This window comes from Aythya ferina (genome assembly GCF_964211825.1).
Source record: "Aythya ferina genome assembly, chromosome: 3".
NCBI lineage: Eukaryota > Metazoa > Chordata > Aves > Anseriformes > Anatidae > Aythya > Aythya ferina.
The window spans coordinates 45,670,069-45,689,778 of record NC_140298.1 but is presented as its reverse complement, the minus strand read 5'-3'; the positions used below and the strand labels follow the sequence as shown (position 1 = coordinate 45,689,778).

Here is a 19,710-nt window from a genome sequence, read left to right as displayed (position 1 = left end):
GCACAGTAACGCTTCCCACACCCTTAAATCAAAAAGCTTAAAATCCTATTCATAGCTTACCCACCAGCTCCACATTAAAATACCTAACGCTGGCACAGCTCTGAAAATAGAAAGCACACTCTAAATAGGAAGTATTACTATTCTTATTGTACTACAGCAGGGAGCTACAGCCCTTCTCAGAGGTTAAATATGTACATCTATTTACAGGCTGCAGTTTGAGCTGCTCGCTATACTGGAAGCATGCATATTTACAGCTGCCCCCACCTCCCCCCAGCATAAACACATTTTTCAGCTTTTCTTCAAGAACTAATGAATCTGAATGTGATCCAGAGACTGAAGAGCTTTCTCTGCCTGCTGTACACAGCTCGGGCTCCTTGTCCTTGGCAGCCTTTCCTTTCTGACTAGCAAGGAGCATCCAGACATGCCTTTCTCCCATATCCTCATATGGAAAGTGAATGTCTCTGATGACTTATTAATGACTCAGATAAATAATCCCAAAGAGAGCTGACACCACTACAGCCTGAGAAAACTCTCGGAAGTTAAATGACAATACCTCTCCAATCGATCTGCTCTACACAGAGGGAGTCAAATTTTGCTTTAATTGCACATCTGGGCTCTGCCATGAACCACGTTGACTGGTCATGCCTGTCGCTACCTGCTTTGTTTGCAGGTTTTCTGTCCCTCTCATTTGTTTAAAGCTCGCCATAGTCTTTGTACCCAGAAAAGCAATAAATTTTTAAAAAGTAAAGGAGTATTTTGGCACTACATACTCTTTTACCACTACAGCTGTGTTGGCTTCTGGCTAAAGACCCTGGAGTGAAGGCAACAGCCCAGCAGAAACCCAGCTATTTACAGATACACCAAAACCATTTTCACAAGCAATAAAGAGGTAAAAAGCAATGTGGTGACCTGATCTCACCAGTAGTAGCCTGACCAGAGTGAGGGCCTGAGGCACTTGCCTCACCCCAACCTTGCCCCGATTGATTCCTCGGCTATTCCTTGCTGTAGCACTGCTAGTGCTTCTTTCTGCACCCTGCCCTCTGCCTGCAAAAGGGGCAACCTTAGCCTTGCTTTCCTGCTGACAAAGGCTTTTCAGGGCCACACATGTTCTCATGGTTGTAAACCACTTCAGCTTTAAATAGTAATCAAACTAATCAGGATAGATCCCTGAAACCTTCTCTTCAGGTATACAACGAAGTCCCACCTGGACACTGAAATCGTGCAGAGATGATCATTTCCCTGCTCTGAGTACACAAGGTATTATCCTGCCCTATGTAAGTAAAAGCAGTATATGAGAGGCTGCTGCTACTTATGCTAGCAGATTTATCACAGCCTTCACTTTCCATTAGGCAAGCAGTACTTTAACATGCAAGGACATGTGGTTACCATTAAACATACATGTTCTGCAATAAGCATCCAACATTATGCATGCTACAACTTATTACTTATCAATTACATTTATTATGTTCAGAATTTTGTTCTTTTTGTTCACACACACACAATCAGTTACAATGGATTAGCAGTGTAATGTGAACATTAGAGTATAAGCTGACCTTTGATGCTACAGGTTATACTGCAATGTTAACAGCATCTCCAGGCTAGGAGGCAAGTCTCCTCTTACATCCCTGCTAAGATGCAGGCATGGAAATAGGCATGATCTGCTTGTTTTCTTACTCTCCTCCCAACAGGTGATTAGGGATTAAATACAGAAGGATAAATAACCACCAGTGCCAGGACACTGCTCTTCACCTATGGGGCAGCAGAACAATAGAGGTACTGCTGAAAGCATCTTCCAACTGTAAACACCACAAGCAACAAAGTTACAAAAATTTACAGAAGAAAGAGTACAAGTACAGAAATCAAACAAAAGGCATGAGCATTGAAAACTAAGCACAGGGACTAATATCTGAAAAGTAAATTCTACTGTAGTTGCATTCACACAGTAAGCTTCTGGGACACGGAACTTAGCTTTACTTCAGAACAACAAATACGAGGAGGTGTAAAAAATTATCTCAAACTTTCAGCTACTGAAACAACATCCAATTTTTCCAATGATTTTTTTTATTTTTTTTTTTTAATTTTTTATTTTTTTCTTTTAAGGTGCAAGCCAAAAACCAAATTAGATGACACTGGAACATTCATCATTATATTTATAAACTTATAACTGTCAGATCAGCTTGCAACTTGAAAAAAAAAAAAATAAATCATTGCACTTAGAAATTCATGGCTATAAAGTATTAACAGCTCCCCTCTGAGTAATTTTAACTGCTAAGGAACTGCTGGAAAAATAAATCCACTGAATGTTTCCAAGATAAAAAATAAACAACAAAACTGGTGGATGGGGCATATAATGCATTGATATCAAGTATTGATACTCTGTATTCTGAATTATACTTTTTTAAACTGTAATAATATTTGTTGCAGCACAAAATAAAGAAAAAGATCATGGCTGTTCCCAGTGAAGTTAATAGCAAAATAAAGTTTATTTCAATTGGAAAAGGGCTTAAAAAAACAAGCAAACAAAAGAAAACCAAATCCAGTATTTGAAACAAACTCTCCAACAGAAACCACTTGAAATTTGATATCAGACAGCCCAGGTTCAAAATTCTAAAAGTTAAAAAGAAAATTCCCAATAATATCCAATGAAAGCTGAAGGACCTCTCCTTTTGTTTGCAGATGGACCATAACAACAGTGGTAAAAAATTGAAGGACGCAGTGTGAGGAAATTCACACAGGGCAACAAAGCAACCTGCACAGAACCAAAGCAAGAAGGATGCCAGCTGCCAATGCCACAGGAATCACCAATTTCTAAAGAAAAAAAAAGTAACTTGACTTTTTTTTTCCATGAAATAAGGCACAAATCAAAGACATCTACCACAAACCATGGCCTTGACTATGAAATTTCTTAAAGAAATTCTATACTACAATATCATACAGCATGTCAGACCTACGACCAAAATGGACTTTCTAATTTTTATGTGAATCAGCAGTTCATAAGCAAAACCAAAATGATATTGCTACTTGAGCAAATTAAAGGACCGCTGTAAAAGTAAAAATACATAAATTGATAGTATCTTCCCTGTGTATGCCATCAATATCAGCTATCCTTCCTCAATAAGTTCATGAGGAAAACAGAAAAGCATGAAAGCATCAGAGGCACAGACACTATAGACAGACCAAATAACATTAGCAGAAAACAGCATGCAGAGAAAGGGAAAAACAGAGTACTGTGATAGAGGCCACAAGAGACAATGCTACAGAAAAGGTGAATTACACAGTACTGTTTATGCTCTTATTAAAGAGGATCAGGATCAAGAGCAGATGTTTCCAAGAGACACCAACGAGCAGAACAAGGAATAATACCTCCCCTCAAGGTGATTAAATGGTACATGACTCTCAGTTATTGCTATTGCCTGATTTTGAATGCTGGGCAACTTTCCATATGGCTTTTTTTTTTTTTTTTTTTTTTCTTTCCTCAGTGAGCAATTGAGGTAGTTATTTTTCTTATGATGTTTCTTTTAAAAAGAAAGAAAAATAATGGGCAAGAAACACCTGATCCCATTATATCAGCATTCCAATCTGGATCCCAGCCTTTCCAGCTGCTATATCTAGTTATATACCTTGTCCAGTTTAGCATCTTGCTGACTGGACTAGAGTACTCTCATAAAAAGGATACACTGTCCAGCCAGCATTATGGAATACAGGCAACAGCTTGCATTCTCAGACACGCTTCTCACCATCAATGATAAGCAAGTGATCAGCAAGAGTGGCTGAATGGGGATGTAAGAGAAGTTTCCAGTAGAGGTAAAGGTTTCCAGGTCCCTTCAGCCATTTTGCAAATTAAAATTACTGCTCAGAAGAAAGAAGAAAGCAAAGTCATACATCTCATCTGTGTCCAACGAATGGGCAAGTTGGGAAGCAGTTGGGAATGCAGACTGCTTGCCTGCCATCTTCTCCACTCCTTGGAGCAACACAGCAGACCTACAGTATCTGCTTAATCTTGTACCCGTAATAATAAGGCCTCAAGAGATTAGGCAAAGACAGGGGACTGTTTATATATGCATACTTTTAATTCCTTAATTGCTAAAAGCATTATCCAACACTGGCAATTATATAACAGGTTATCGGTGTAAATACAACTGTAGCAATTGTAGGAGAGAATGGCTTCCTTCGAAAAGATCACTTTTGCTCAATATGCTGGTATTCCTATAAGTAGGTTCAATTCAACAGATTTGAATGTTCTTGAAACTAAGTATCAAGATAATTTCTAGGTAAATTTGAAACCAATATTTCATAGGAATGCAAGTAGCTTAGATGGAAAATCTTCCATACTTTTCTTTCTAGTAGACTCCACTTCAGCAGATGAGATCAGAAAAAATATACTTAATGGTACTGAGAGGGTAAAGTGTCTCTGCACATATCATGCTGGTGCACAAGAAATCTCCTTACTGAAGTTGCCTAAACATCTACTTCTTCAGCTCCTTCTAAACACTTAATAGTCACATGATGATAGAGTAGTTCTGCTTCTGGAGATATCAGATGGGGAGCACTATAAAGACATATGGCCTGTTCTTATTTGTGCACAGAGAACTGGGACTGCTGCAGAAATAATAGCTCAAGGACAAGATTACAAGATTTGATTGAGTATTCAGCAGATGACAGATGTTTTAACTCTCACAAAAGCATCTTGTGTTAGTGCTTGAGTATCATATTGGCAAGCGTCACAAGTGCTGTATTGACTGCTCCCATATGTGTTTTACTACTTATAGACTCACACTATCATGCAACAACATCACTGGCCACATACATGTCAGTTTACTGTGGTCTGTTTCTAGGATAGAGATCAAGTCATCTAGCAGTCTGCCTTGAAAACAGGCTTGGAATAGTATCAGATTCAATTTTCTTTTTATTGAGGACTTTTACGGACTTTTACTTTCTTGGATGATACAAGTGTTGCTTGGCCTTAGACAAAAGTACAAGACAAAGAATTCAACAATCTCATTTATATAATATAAGCTTCTACTCCAATGCAGTTGAAGGAGATTGCTAAAGATACAATTCTGCTTTGGCTAATATGCAGAAAATCATACTCCTATAATGGATTAGAAGTTTCATAGATAGAAAGATGCTACTTCATATGAACAATTGTATCACATGAATATTTATGAATATTCACTTTGCCTGAACGTTGTACAATACAAAATTGGATAGCAGAATTTCATTATGTGCAGCATATGTTTACTATTTATTCAGACTAGCCGTGAACAATACTAAAAAGGAATACACTCATTCAAAATCTACTAGTAGGCAAATTTAGGTTCTGAAAAATATACACCTAACAGGAGAAAGTGCACAGAAGATTTACCACACCCCATTTTTACTTTTATTAATCATCAAAAGACTAAATGGACTAAACTGCACTAAACAGAGAAGCCAGACCATAGCTTGCTCTTGAAATCCTGACATAGAAGTGCAGAATTGGGCTTAGGAAATTTCACTCAGGAAAGTATCAGCTGTAGGAAGAACTCTTCCCTTCTATTAAATAACAGAAATACTCACTGAGGTAGTAAAGCAAATGAGGTAGCTATAAAGCATCATATATAGTTGAGCTCACTGACCTGAATTAATACCCTTCATATCTGAGACTGTTTTGTATAACCTGAAAAAGAACGTTGATCTCTCTATGCCTAGTTGAAGTCCATGCGCAAAACCCAGCCACATCCTGATTCCCTATGAGAACAGGGGCATTGATTACACTGTTTTTTTCTTATTATTCTTTCTTACTGGTATATCATGTCCTTAGTGAAGAAAAACACAGATTTTTAACCAGAAAGAAGCCAGACTGCACTCTTGCCCGTTTCCTGATTTTGACAAATGGGTGTGTAAATTCAGGTCCTTAAATGCACGTACATGCACTGACATTTACCCACATCTTTGTTTCAGATCTCCTTCTATAAAATGGAACTGGAATGCTCTGCCACTTCACAAGACCTGTTTCAGAGTAAACACAATGATCACTATTATGTGCTCATAGTCAAAATTTCAATTTAGGCTTAGCACATATATGTTAGTTTTGCTTACAGAACCAGATTAACTGTAATGTCAAAAAAAAAAAAAAAAAAAAAAAAGAATAAATAGATGACACATGCAAATTTACCTTGGTAGAAATTATATCTAGCAGGGCAAATGATATATGGGATATTTTCAAAATATATGACACATCTAATTCCTGCCAAAAATCAGTATCAAGGTTGCGTGAACACCTACCCCACGTTAAACACCACAGAAATTAGATTCATATATCAAAAATCAATAGTTACTCTTGAAATCTTGAGCATTAGCTTCCTTCTTGTTAGGATAAGTGTATTTCTTATAGGACTAATTTTGAAGGCATGCTTTAAATTTCTGTAATAGCAGTACTTAGATTACAGACACAGCTCACAGCTTGCCCCCTTCCCCCTTTTTCTTTTTTTGGAAATAGAAACTGAAGAAACAGAGCAGAGAAAAAAGTGTTGTGATACACCCCCTCTTTCTTTCTCTAATACAGTTACACAGGAAGTGTGAAATTGAAAAACAAAAATATATGCAAAATCATTTCAACCTTCGAAAATGTTGGTTAGATTCCATCTGACATTTACAAAACCCCATACTGATTTCACCTAGTACAATACCCCATTTTACAATGGGATTACAATGTCCCATTTTACAACTAGCAACTAAAGCCAGTATTAAATTTGACTTCCATCCACTTTACACAGTAAAGCTAACAAAAAATTTACATCAAGATTTCATAACAACAAAACAGAAAAGGACATGGGAACAGAACTAGCAAAAATGATTATGTTAGCATCTACTCTAAGATCTGAAGTAATCTCATGAAGAAATAAAAACTGAATTTTTAGAGCTACTTTGAAATCATCCACATGCCCTGGATGTACATGTATAACTTCAAAGTAGTGAACAATTGTAGCCACATATGTACAGACAGCTCACTTGGGATAAAGTAGCCTCCATCCAACAGTGCTCTAATCACACAAGGACAGATGACAGGACATACCCTTAGCACAAGGACTATGTGGGTCCAGAGACAGGTGCAGCAGGTCAGTGAAAGCATCTTACGTGAAGACAAGAAAGGTAAGCTATATAAACATCCCCTGGGTTAGGACTAGTTGCTGTTACAAGGTTGAAGGTTGGTTTAATTTAGATATGTTCAGTATGTTCTATGACCTCTTCCTGTAGCCTTACCTGAATTCTGCTACATAAAGTGTCTCCATCTCTAAACTGTAGTGCCACAGCTTTCATCTAAGCCACCACGTAGCAGGAAGTACATGCTCTTTTTGCATAAATGTTCCTGCCCACATTGGAGATGAGTCTTCTTAATTGATGCTTCAACAATCTGGGAGAAATTTCAACATCTTGTGTATGTCTTCCTACTCTTCTAACAAGTGTGTGAAATCTGTTGCAAAGAGCATTTACAGAATATGAAAAATTCAAATGTCTGATTAATCTAATTAAAACCGAATGGACAAAGAAAAGTCACCTAAAGCCTTGGACACCTCTCAGTGAATTTATTATATCCTTTCAAATCCTTAAATAACCCTATAATTCAAAGAGGTATACATAGAAATAATCAACACTATATATATAACACAAACACATATGAAACGAGAATCTATTGCCCATATGTGCAATGCCAAATTGGCAGTTTGTTTTGTCTGTTGTTCCTCAAGTACAGATAAAAATGTACAATCAAGTCTACCATAACGTAAGCCATGCCATTTAATACAAGTTCAAGTGCTTATATAGGTGTGTGTGTATATATACATATATATACACACAAATATATATATGCCCTATATATATATATATATATATACACACAACTTATATATATACCCTCAGAAACACTGATTAAAATACTGAAGAACTACCAGTGTCCTCCTTAGTATACTATGTAGTACAATGCATCAATGCATACTTGTGGTCAAGGCATCATGAAACTATCTACCTAAATACATATTTCAAGCAATGCAAAATACGTATTAACACAAAAAAAAATCTTAAATTCATTACTTCGCCAGTAATCTTTTCTTTTTTCTTTTTTCTTTTTTACCAATGAAAAATCCTATAGGTACCACTTATCTCCAAACTGCAAACTGAACATTAATGTCACAAAACATCTAAAATTCATAAAACATGCCATGCATAACATGTGCACACATTATACGTTCACTGAAACATGACGTTTTAATCCTAATGACATTACTGGGATTTGTTTCTGCTGTTTCCCTGAATGTCCAGTATTCGATCTTATCCTCCAAAGCAGTGTGGAACAGAATGTCTATCCATTAGGAGACTGGTTAATACTGAGACTCCCAAAAGAGAAAACAGATATCTATCTCCAGTAGGAGGAACAAACAATGCAGTTGCTATACAGCCATGTAACAAGGTTCCTTCCCCCTCCATTACAGACACCTCAAGGGCAACTTGGGGAAGCTTGGGCAGCCTAAGAAACTGCTGCAAGCAAGGCCACCGGGCAGCCTTTCCCAAGGCAGAGTGGCACCCTCAGTAGGCACCAGGGAAAGCAGGGCATTTCAGGAATGTGATGGTCTCTGCAGTCTGGCTGCCAGGCAGCAGTGGCTGCTCCTGAAGAGTGGGTGACCTGAGAGCAGAGGTGGCCCCAGTGCAGGCCATGCCCTCACCCACGGGCACCATTCCTCAGTGCTGAACGCAGCTAGCAGAGCTGGTGCTGGTAACAAGGCCCATGGGCAGCCGCAGCCATGGCAAGTGGATGGGCTGGGACTAAGATGCAGCCAGGAGCAGCAGGAGACGTGGCAGCTGGCAAAGCTACAGTACGAGGGGCCCAGGCTGGAGGCAGAGGCCAAAGGCAGGGCTGGAGGCAGCCCACAGCGCATTTTCAAGGAACCCATACAGGGCACTGCCTCATTTTTGGCTTGCTAACTACAACATTTATTAGAGTATCAGTGTTATAATTTTTTCTCAAATAAGGGAATAATTTATTATGAAGACCCAAACTACTTCTTACAAATACTAGCTACCCTTTGAAAGCACAAACAATAACAGTTAGGTCTGGCAACATGTAGGATCTAGTCACATTATCACACTGGTGGCGAGTAACTGCTCTCATTCTCTTGAGGCGGACCAAGGCCTACAGATCATTACAAGTGCTATATTATTTAATAGAAAATACTTCTTTCACTGCTTATCCGACTTTTGTGGTGCTCTTAACAAGTATCAGGCTAGTACATTTTGCCTGTTATTTTTAATTTGCTTTAAAACAAATCCACACAACATTCAGACAGAATTTGACCACCACACACCTATGATTCACTGGGAGCCTTGCTGTTTCGCTTATAAACAACATTTCTTCTCTAGCATTGAATTGACTCTGGCATAAGAATAGACTTAAGATCGTATCCAATTGCAGCTGAACATCTTAGGAACTGAAAACCGCTCAACTTATCACTGTGATTTTAGTACGTTCTTAACATTTATAACATCTTTTTTTTTCCCTCTACCTTCACTCCTTCATCCTCTCCTCATCTTCTCTCTCGCTTCCCGTTACTCAGATCTTCTCTTCAAATGTGTGACTCACATCTTACCTTCATCCCTCTTGTCTTTACTCAAAAAAGCTGAAATAACAAAAAAATAACTTGAGCTTGAAGGCAGAAGGATTGCTTTCAGCTATCTGACTTTTAGGAACTACTTTATGGCACCTGTCTGGAATTCAGAAGGTCCAAAACATACAAGAAGTAAGAAGAATCAAAAGAGAAAAAAAAAAAAAAAAAAAAAAAAAAAAGGAGTCAGAGGACTCTATGTGCCATTTACATTCTGTTCCAGGCTGGAAACAGAGATAAATCCTTTCAGTAACATGGCTGATTTCTACAGTATTATTGCATGTCTTCTAGCACACCTAACTTTAATACCTCTTGGCTTCTAGAGAAATGGAAATACACAAGAAACATATTCTTTCACTGAAGAAAAAAACATACACCTGGCTACCTCAGTCCAGTTAACCTACTGCAAGACAGATGTAGATGTTAGAGATGCTTGAAAACAAGAACTAAATCAAGTTCTTCATGGCAAGGAAGAGTGAAGCTAAAGCCACCTGCTTCTCATAGAGCCAGTAATGGGTTTGGAGGCTGCACAGAGTTTTGTTGCATTTTAGACAAAGATCTTGGGTTGCAACAGTGATGTCATTAGTCCTGGCATAAGCCCATCACTTGTGGCCTCACTCTGCCATCTCCAGGCCACCGTTTCTTTCTTCCTTTCTGTTGATATAATTAATTCACAGCCATGGGATGAACCTAACTAGAAAACAGGTCCAAATTAAAATTAAACCCAAACCCACCCCATAATGTTACCTTTTAAACCAGTTCAGTTCCCTGATCTGATTCACTATGTGGCTATACAAATGTCTGTGCCAACCCAATATTTGTTCCTGTGGTGTGGGCAGGAACATGTGCTTGTGAGTGGCTCTTCCTTCTTTGGCCAGGATGGGTTATGCCAACATAAACTGCTTGCTTCCCAGATATGAAAGCGGCATGCTGTTGCTGCCTGGCCCAGCAGAACTGGAGTCACTGAGTTGACCACATCAAACTACCCCTTAGATGATAATGAAAGTTAAGAGAATAGCTCTGGCATAGACAGAGCATTTTAAAATCTTACAATGTATTTCTTCTTTATAAAACCAGCAGAAGTAAATTAGATAACAACATACAATAATTGGAACCACGGACTGCCGGCCGTTATGTGTATTGAAAACTTGAATCTGTAATTGATTCTCAGCTTTTTTAAAAGGAAAAGGATTTTATAAGGGAGAGAAACAGTAACCTAGAGCTGCACTGCAGAAATTCAGGAGGTTACATGAGTGTTTAATTGACTCAGAGGTGCTGATAGTAATACTTTTCTTGTCAAGCTATTCCACATTCTGCTACATCTGTATAACTGCACACACAAACACACATCTCTCACAAATCTTTGCATACAACTGTAGTATTTATGCTGGTATATGCAGAACTTGAGTACATTATGTGCTACAGGTCTGAGTGATTTACCTTAATTATTACTAGCTCTATATCATCTCTTCAGAGACTGCTACTAAAACAAGAGAATGCAATGAGACTCTCAGGAACAGAGAGCTTCAGGTTTGCTTGAGCTTGCGTCTTTGCCATCCAACAAAAAGGAGTACCTCCAAGTCAACCAGGGCTCAAGTTTGTATATATGTTCTATTTACTCATTTTCCCAAGCTGTGCAATTTGGATGTGTTTGATGCACATCGCTTAGTGAATTTGAGAACCACTATCAAATTGATTATGGATGTAACCATAAGCAGTCATTCAATGTGCAAGTGCTCAAACTATCATAAACTTGGTTTAATGCCATCGTAAAGTCATCTCATGCAGTTAATTTAAGTTTCCAACTCTGCTTAAGTTTGCAGCTCCACTTGCGAGACTGTCTAGAAACTTACCTTCCTCTAATGGTGAAAATCCTTGCTGTAGTGCCTAGTACAGATGCATTACAGCCAATTTAAAATCCTTTGCTCCTATGGCAGCACCTTTCTTTAACTTAAATATTTATTTTCCCTACCTATAAATAGATTTTTTTTTTCCAAAGTAACCATATCCTCTCCCAGTCTTGACTTGGCTGTGCTAAATGATAATGGGCTCTTTCAAGCATCTCTCGTCTGTGTCACAATATACAGCCCTATCCTAGACTTGTTCCAGCCTTCCTTGTACATGCTATTAGCAGAAGGTTTTATCAGAGCCCCAGTAGTAACATTAATTAGAAATTCTTCATCACAAAAGGCACTTCAGGGTGTTTCTCAATTTTTCCAATGGCCATTTCAGACTGGAAGTTCACTCCTGCCCTGTAACTGAGCATCATACAAAGCCCATCTTTCTCTGTGGTATACTCTGAGGTTTCTATTCCTGTTGTGTACTCCATGGAGAGAGAGACACCTCTCAGATACCTTCTTGGTGTCGTCTAAGATACACAGGATGAAAAGGATTATTTATCTTCTGGAATGTCTTTGTATTAATTGCAAAAGGAGCTTAGACAATTATCTTTCATTAGAGACTTGACTTTAGCTTGCTAAAGTGAGACAAACTCCTTCCTTTGGTATGATTTAGTCCAGTAATTTACTAACTTGCATTCTACTTTTAATACTACAGAAATAAACATCAATTACTTTTTCTATACCACAATGCAATTCTTTGTATTGTTGGCACGTCCTAATTCTGTGCTATCAACAAATTCCACCTGCCATTTTTTAGCTTTGTTTTTGATGCTACTTGCACAAATATTAAACCAGAAGAATCTCAGATCTCTCCATCAGGCCATCTGACAGAAGCGACCTTCTGATGCTGTACATATTCCTCTTGGCTGTGTCTGTTCTTTCTTGGCATTAAAAGTTATATTATTTTTAAAAGGAGGGGGCAGGGGAGAATGAGGGAAGAAGGCGGAGAGGGGGTGACAAAATGCTGAAGATTGCATGCCATACACAATAAAGGCTGAAAAGTATCTAAAATTACCACAAATTTAACTTTTTCATAGCATAATTTTAAAAGAAATTCTTACAATTTGGGTATTTTGACAAAATCTATAACACACATGGAGCTAGAAATACCATTATAACTGAAGTGTTGTTAATTACTTGCTGTGTTAATAACATGCAGCTAACTCATAGCTGGATCTAAGGCTCCTTCCTTCACCCCATGCCAGCTGGAAGGTAGAAACTAACTACAAAGACTTTTATAACTCTAAAGCAACATTTCACGCTATGAATTAGTTCACATGCATACCTGTCTTGGGAGAAAGGCATGCTTATTTCTCAGGATCTGCTCTTTCAAGGCACCTTCAACAGATAGGCAGAAATGTCAAGCAGCAGTTATAAAACAGAGGTAGGGTGAGACAAATTTTTGGAAAAAAGACTGACAATAAAAAGAAATTAGACAGTCATCAACCTTTTTGCCTACATGTTTCTCTATCAATTTACTTTATCAGGGAGTTCCAAATAATAACCTACATTCTCAGACACACAAAAGGTAAGAAGCAGTGGAAGGCAAGTAAATGTTTGTTATGCTGCCAGTTTTGAAAACATTAAGAAAAATGAAGTTGCCTGAACACTAGTTCTGTGAAGCTGTGTAACCACTCTCCCTAGCCATGCAACATTAGATCAATTGTATCCAGTGGTGAATACACAGAGTTTTCTTGTACACAAAATTCAGAGTACCACCTTCCTTTTTTTCCCCTGCAGAGAGTTGATTAGAAAGGAAAGGTTTTCAAGAAGCAGGTAGGAGATCAATTTAAAAATAAAATAAAAAAAAAAGTAGGACTCCAAAAAAAAAAAATCACAAAGCAATCATTGCAGCAGATAAGTCATCTCCCTTTCTTATCCTTCAAGGCTCCCTCAGGATGGGAGCCCGCTTTATAATCCCTCACTCAAGTCATTAGCTGCATTACCATACCAATGAATTACACTGACCTTTTCTATATATCTGAATTCTTCTATCAGGTCTTAAACTTTATAGAGCATTAAGAAATTACTTTTTTTTTTTTTTTTAAAAAAAGTGCTATTTCATATTTTTGTGCTTCTTGGAATCATCATCAATGGTCAAAATGAACCTTGGTCATTTTGTCCTAACAGTGCATTTCTTCCTTTGATATATATGAATTTCTTTTAAACACAACATGAACTTGGAATTTATTAATGTTTGTTTTGATGATAGCTTGAACATTGCTGTGAGAAATTTTCCCCTAAGAACCACTAGTGCATAATTTGAATTTTAACTTAACCTTGATTTGAGTTCTGTTTGGTTACATCTTTAGGCTTTTTATTTGAAAACGAAGGAAGTTAAGCAATCACAGAATAAATACTACCATCTAATATTTCTTAGATAAATTTACTGCTCTTAAACCACTTCTAAAACTTTTAAGTTTTGAAGTCTGTGGCTCAGTAAAAACTGATTTGTAAATGGTTAATATTCAGTAGTTCTTAAATATATGCAAAAGTAGGTATAAAAAAGATACTTAAAATTTCCTGTGAAGTTTCAGGAAAACTCTGAGAACATTTCTTAAATGGCTAGCACATTCTTTTTTGCTGTGACAGATTTTGAATTATTTCATCATAGCAGAAATAGTAGCAGATAGCAGAAATAGCAGATATAGTAGAAATCATGTTAATGTGAGTGGAAAAGGGATATCTGCATATCTCTAGCCCACTTGCTTACTTAAAGCACAACCATTGTCAGCACTAGGTCACATCAGCTATGTGTTTTTCGAGCTAAGGTTCAAACATCCGCAGATGAAAACTACACAGTCTCACTGGGTGACCTAATTCATTGCTGCTCTACCCGGTATACCAAGGTGTTTTTTTGTTTGTTTGTTTTTGTTTTTTTATCTCCAGCCTAAGCCTCATTCAGTGGCACCTGTGGCCACTGACCACAACTGCTTTGCCTGCCATGAAGAGTTTGGCACCTTCATCTTCTGACCACCCTTCATGTAGATGGGGACTGCCTTTACATCACTCCCCCTTCACATCTTAATAAACAGTGAAAACCCAGCTTACTCAGTTTGTAAATAATGTGTTCTATGATCTGTCCCTTCATAGTTTTTCCATAACTTCTTGACACAGGTCTTACCAAAATGGATTCTATAATATAGGACATAATCATTAGTAATAGCAACCATGACTCACAGTTACATGTATTTTTAAATTAAAAACAAGTAAGTTTTCATAAAACTTGTCACTTGACTGATAATGTAGGATTACCTTTATTTTGGCTTGCACAACTTGAAAACACTTCTGAAATAAATTATCCTTCAGTTCGTAATTTCTCAGCACAAAGGGTGCTGCCATAGCCTCTTCCAACAGCAAGCTTACTGTGTTACCTTCGATTAGGTCTGAATTTAACATCCCATAGTGAAAATTTTCCTGAAGTTATATAAGCATGAAAATGATAAGGTAAGATAGTCATTTTCTTCATTGTGATTTTGAAGACATTATTGATCAAGATAGACAATCTTAGCATTGTTAATCTAGTAACTAAATTTTGATATATCTCCAGACATTTGCATTACTTTTTCTGGACCTTTGCTATTTTCTGTCATTATATTTTCAGATAAAATACACAGGATATTAGGCATCTCTCATATTACAGGTGCATGTGTGTTTTCTGCATCTTTCTACAGCTTTCCACAAACATCCTACCTTTTGAACTGTTTGTGCTAATGGCACAGACACAGCCAGTGTTACTCATAGTTTCTGTTCCCATTTTCAGTCTGGTCCTATCAGCTAAATGACATGGATCAAAGTGGATAACAGCAGAATATGTAATGTATGGAATGCTCCTATTTAATTTTCTGTGTTTGTAAACATACTTTTCTTTGTTTTAATTACAGTACCGCATTAGCATTGTTCTAGTTGCCTTCTTCAGCCAAAGTACTTATCCTAAGCTATCAGCACTTAGTTTCTCAAATCTCAGTGAAGTGAAGTAATGCCAATAGCTTCTGCGAATCACTCTGTTCACTCTTTCCAATGAAAAGAAAACAAGCCTCATCTCTCATCCTGACTTTATTTTGTATAGTCATGGGAAGATACCATCAAACGCTGCACCATTTAAAAGACACAAGTAAGGAAAAGGAAGAAAAGTTGCCTGAAAAATTCATATATCCCAGGAAAAAAGAACAACTGCTGTGAACCATAGTATGAATATTAGCAACTGAAGTTTGGAAAATACAAGAACATCATACGTATGCATATTTGATGCTGGCAGCTAACAGATGGGTCGTGCTGGGCACAACGCTACCTTCAACCCTCAAGGACCAACAAGTCATTGCCTAACCAGGTCAGATGCTTCATGGTTAGTGGAAAATGCATTCCTCACAAACACTCTCACACATATCCTTTTCATATCCTAGTATTATGTCTACAGGCAACATGTTATTTTCATAGATATTAAGTACTGAGTGTTGAATTCATACCCAGCTGTGTTTGAGCTCTGAGACACTCGGCTACTGCAGCTAATGTGCACAGGCTGTGTGGACAACTTACTGTTATTACCCCATGGTTACTATTTACAATTTCAAGGTACAGAAAATACACTTATTTTTCCTTTCTCTCTTGCCTATGATCAGATTGATAACTTCTCTTTTAGGGAGGTCACAAAGCCACATTGAATATCTTACAACTGGCATGATGAAAATTTTTGTTCTTAAATGTAGATGATTTGGCCTTCTGCATTGCTTTTACTTGTGCCTGAAACCTAGCATATTTCCTGATGATATCTTGATGGAAAATGAACAGCAGGTCTAATGCTCATACAGACAGATTACACAAACTCCATGTCAGCTCTGTTTTCCAGATGTTTCAGGGAAGCTGCATATCCTCATCAGGGATATTGAAGGCAAACTCCACACCCTTATTTTCCAATGGGAACTTTGCTTTTTGGAATCCTTTAGCAGGCAAAAACCACAAACAGGTTTTCCAGAATATTAAAAATAATTGAGGTAACGTAAAGCTAATAGATTTTAGCTTAGAGGGTTGCAAAGAATAGCCTGTCATTGTACAGACAGCTCTGTAATAGAGCACCTTGTTAATTAGAGATGATTCACAAATGCCTTGCAATAGATTCTGGTAGTTCTGAATAGCAATGATATTTTCATACCGAGCTCTTATCTACTTAGGAGTAATGAAGCTTTAACTTTAATTAAAAGGAAAGATCCTTTTTTTTTTTTTTTTTTTTTTTTAGGCCTGTAAGCCCCAGCAACACCAAAGGACAGAAAATTAGCATGCCTCGTAATAATTTTCTGTATTTAGGGCTCTGCAGTTATGGTTTAGCTTTTGTAATATTTGCCACCAGAGGAAATCTAAGTACCTGAATAACACCTGTTGACGAGAAGCCAATATTATTGCTGCTTTAAATAAAGGAACAGGCAATGAGGTGGAAAAACTGTTTGCTCATGGCTTCTAAGCCAGTCTGTGAAAGAGTAAGAACAGAACTGCATCCATCAGGATACAGGGTCAATTGCTTACAACTGCATGCCTCATCACATAATGCCATCTGCTTCACTTGGTGGGCATCCACCGCTTTGGGTCATGATCATTACAGTTGTGCCATCTGACAGTATAACACCTCTTTGCTACTGAACGAGGAGTTCCCACACCGTCTCCTTTCCCCTTCATCTCTCTTGCCTTGCTAGCACAGTTATTTGCACCAGGGAGCCTGCAGTGGATTAGTCCAAGGACCTAACCCTGCAGAGGAGGAAACCTACACATGCAAGCTTTCTGCTGGTTTAGCTCCCTGGAACTTGCCCCTGAGGGGCTGGATGAACTTCGGGACACGAGCAGAGATGTGCAAGAGCAGGACAGCTGGCCACAAGATGGGCTTAGCTGCAATGCCAAACAGGACTTTAAGTTGGTATTACCTGGCACTGAGACCTCATACCTTGAGCTGTCTTAGGCACTAAGGTTTTCAGATCCCAGAGCAGCCTTACATTAAGAAGGATGGGGCTCCCCAGCTTCTGCCTGGGGTTTCCAATGGTAAATGTGTATTTGTGCCTACATATCATGTGTGCATAAGGGAGCTCAGTTAATTGCACTGCTCTTGGGTTGACCTGTGCTAATGCGGTACGGAAGACTGGAGTAAGGTTGAATATATGCTTGCATATGCACGCACATGCACATTAGAATCAATGGCAAGATCCTCTATCTATCCTGTCACCATATCTGTCTACCTGTGAGCCTAGGGGACTTCCAAAATGTTTGGTTGGCCTGGGTTGCCAGGCTTTCAAACATGACACAAAGAGACTTTAATTACTGTATTCAAGAAACTTGAGGAGAAGCTTTTAATTCACTAATTGATACAAGCAATGACACATCCCCTCCCCCCTCTTTTTGAAGAGGGAGGATGTAGGATGACCTGCATCTAACATTATACTTTCTAAAAGATCACCACAAAATTCCTTAAGATTGCTTGCCAATAAACAGATTTGCAGGATTCAATACTGTGAATCATAAGGACAACAGTAATGCTATAATTGCAAAACAAAAATAAAAGAAACAAACCCCTTTGAGTCATTCAGTATCTAGAGTATGCAAAAAAAATACTGTAATCACCTGCGAATTTCCAATTACATTAAGTGGCAAAATGAGAGAGTATGTGCAACACAAATGCAAATATTTAGCCTTTCTACTTCATTTAGGACTCATGGCAAGTATTTACAAGCATGTTACTGTTTAATTCAATAAAAAGAGTTGTATTCAAGCAGGGGGTTTTGTTGTTGGTTGTCGTCATGTTTTTGTTTTTTTGTTTTTGTTTTTTTTTTAGGATTAGAAAGGGATTACTCATCTCCAAAAAAAAAAAACCACCTGCATAATTCAGTTTTCTCAGGATCAAGACCTTTTTCCAGTGAGCTCTTTGGAGAAACTGCATGTTCTCTATATCAGCATTAAGCATATATTAGGTGCTTTGCTAATACAAAAATAACAGTGCAAAAACCAATAACGACTGAATCTCAAGCTGAAGAACTAAAACATCTTGTAAAATATAGAACGAAGCTAATCAAAGGCATGACAGACAAGCACAAAAAGAAATCAAAACTTGTGATTATTTCAAATATAATGAACAACAGCTTATTATATAACAACATGTTCCAACAGTTTGCCTTTCATAACTGGCTTCACTGTACATCTAATAATATGATGTTAAATGTAACGGCATAAAAACTTATCTTTTTTCTTTTCACTCACCAGGCTTGGCTGTTGACTGTGGTTTCAAATGCTTTTTTTTTTTTTTTTTTCCTGTCATATTTACTGATCTGAGTTTTACCAGATCCCAAATTAAAGAAAATATCTCCTTAATGTAAATTAAGAGTTGGCTGAGATAAATTTAGGGAAGTCTAAGGCAAAGAAAGCATACTTGTCAGAATTTAACTTGTATTTAGCTTTCAACAAGCACCCATGCTAAGGACACTATAACTTCAATAAACAGCAAAATAATCAGGACATATATCATTTATCAAGGAAAGTTTTTGTTACACTTTCAACTGAAGTCTTTCATTTTTTTCAGGGAAAAAAATCAGGTGGCAAAAAAAAACAAACCCCTCAAATCACTATGTCTTTATGCACTGTGCTTTAAAAAGCAATTTTTCAGTAGATGCTTCCACAATAAAGTTTTTTAATAGAAAACATAACTGACAGTTCAGTTTCATTAGAAACCTTCCTCCAAAAGCACTTGATTTTCTTTAGATGCAGTAAACTTGCTTGTTAGAAAATAGCACAAACACCTACCCTCACATTATAAGTCTATAAAGCTCTTTACTAGAGCAGATCTGAAGTTTCAAATTGTTACTTTTTCTCCACAAATCTTTTTGTGTGACAAAAAAAAAAAAAAAAAAAAAAAAAAAAAAAAAAAAAAAAAAGAATAACAACTCAACCATTAAAGTCTCTTTATACATAAATACTTTTATTGTCCAATATGGCACTTAGATTTCTACAGCACTACTTCTGTCACCTCATGTGGGTTTACCAAGACACATCATAGACACTGTAGTATGAAAAAGTCTCAAAATTTTTTTGTAAGGACTTTTTTTTTGTTTGTTCTTTTTGCTATATAACTACATCCTCATATAGCACATACATGCATCTGATCTCTGTCACACAGTGGTTATCTTGGGATCCCGCAGAAT

At 37.5% G+C, this 19,710-nt stretch overlaps 1 protein-coding gene across 9 annotated transcripts in view; it reads right to left on the bottom strand.

Annotated features, from left to right (window-relative positions):
- Nucleotides 1-19,710, bottom strand: part of RPS6KA2 (ribosomal protein S6 kinase A2) — a 303,450-nt gene that overhangs the window by 173,398 nt on the left and 110,342 nt on the right. The gene's annotated exons all lie outside the window — the stretch shown is intronic.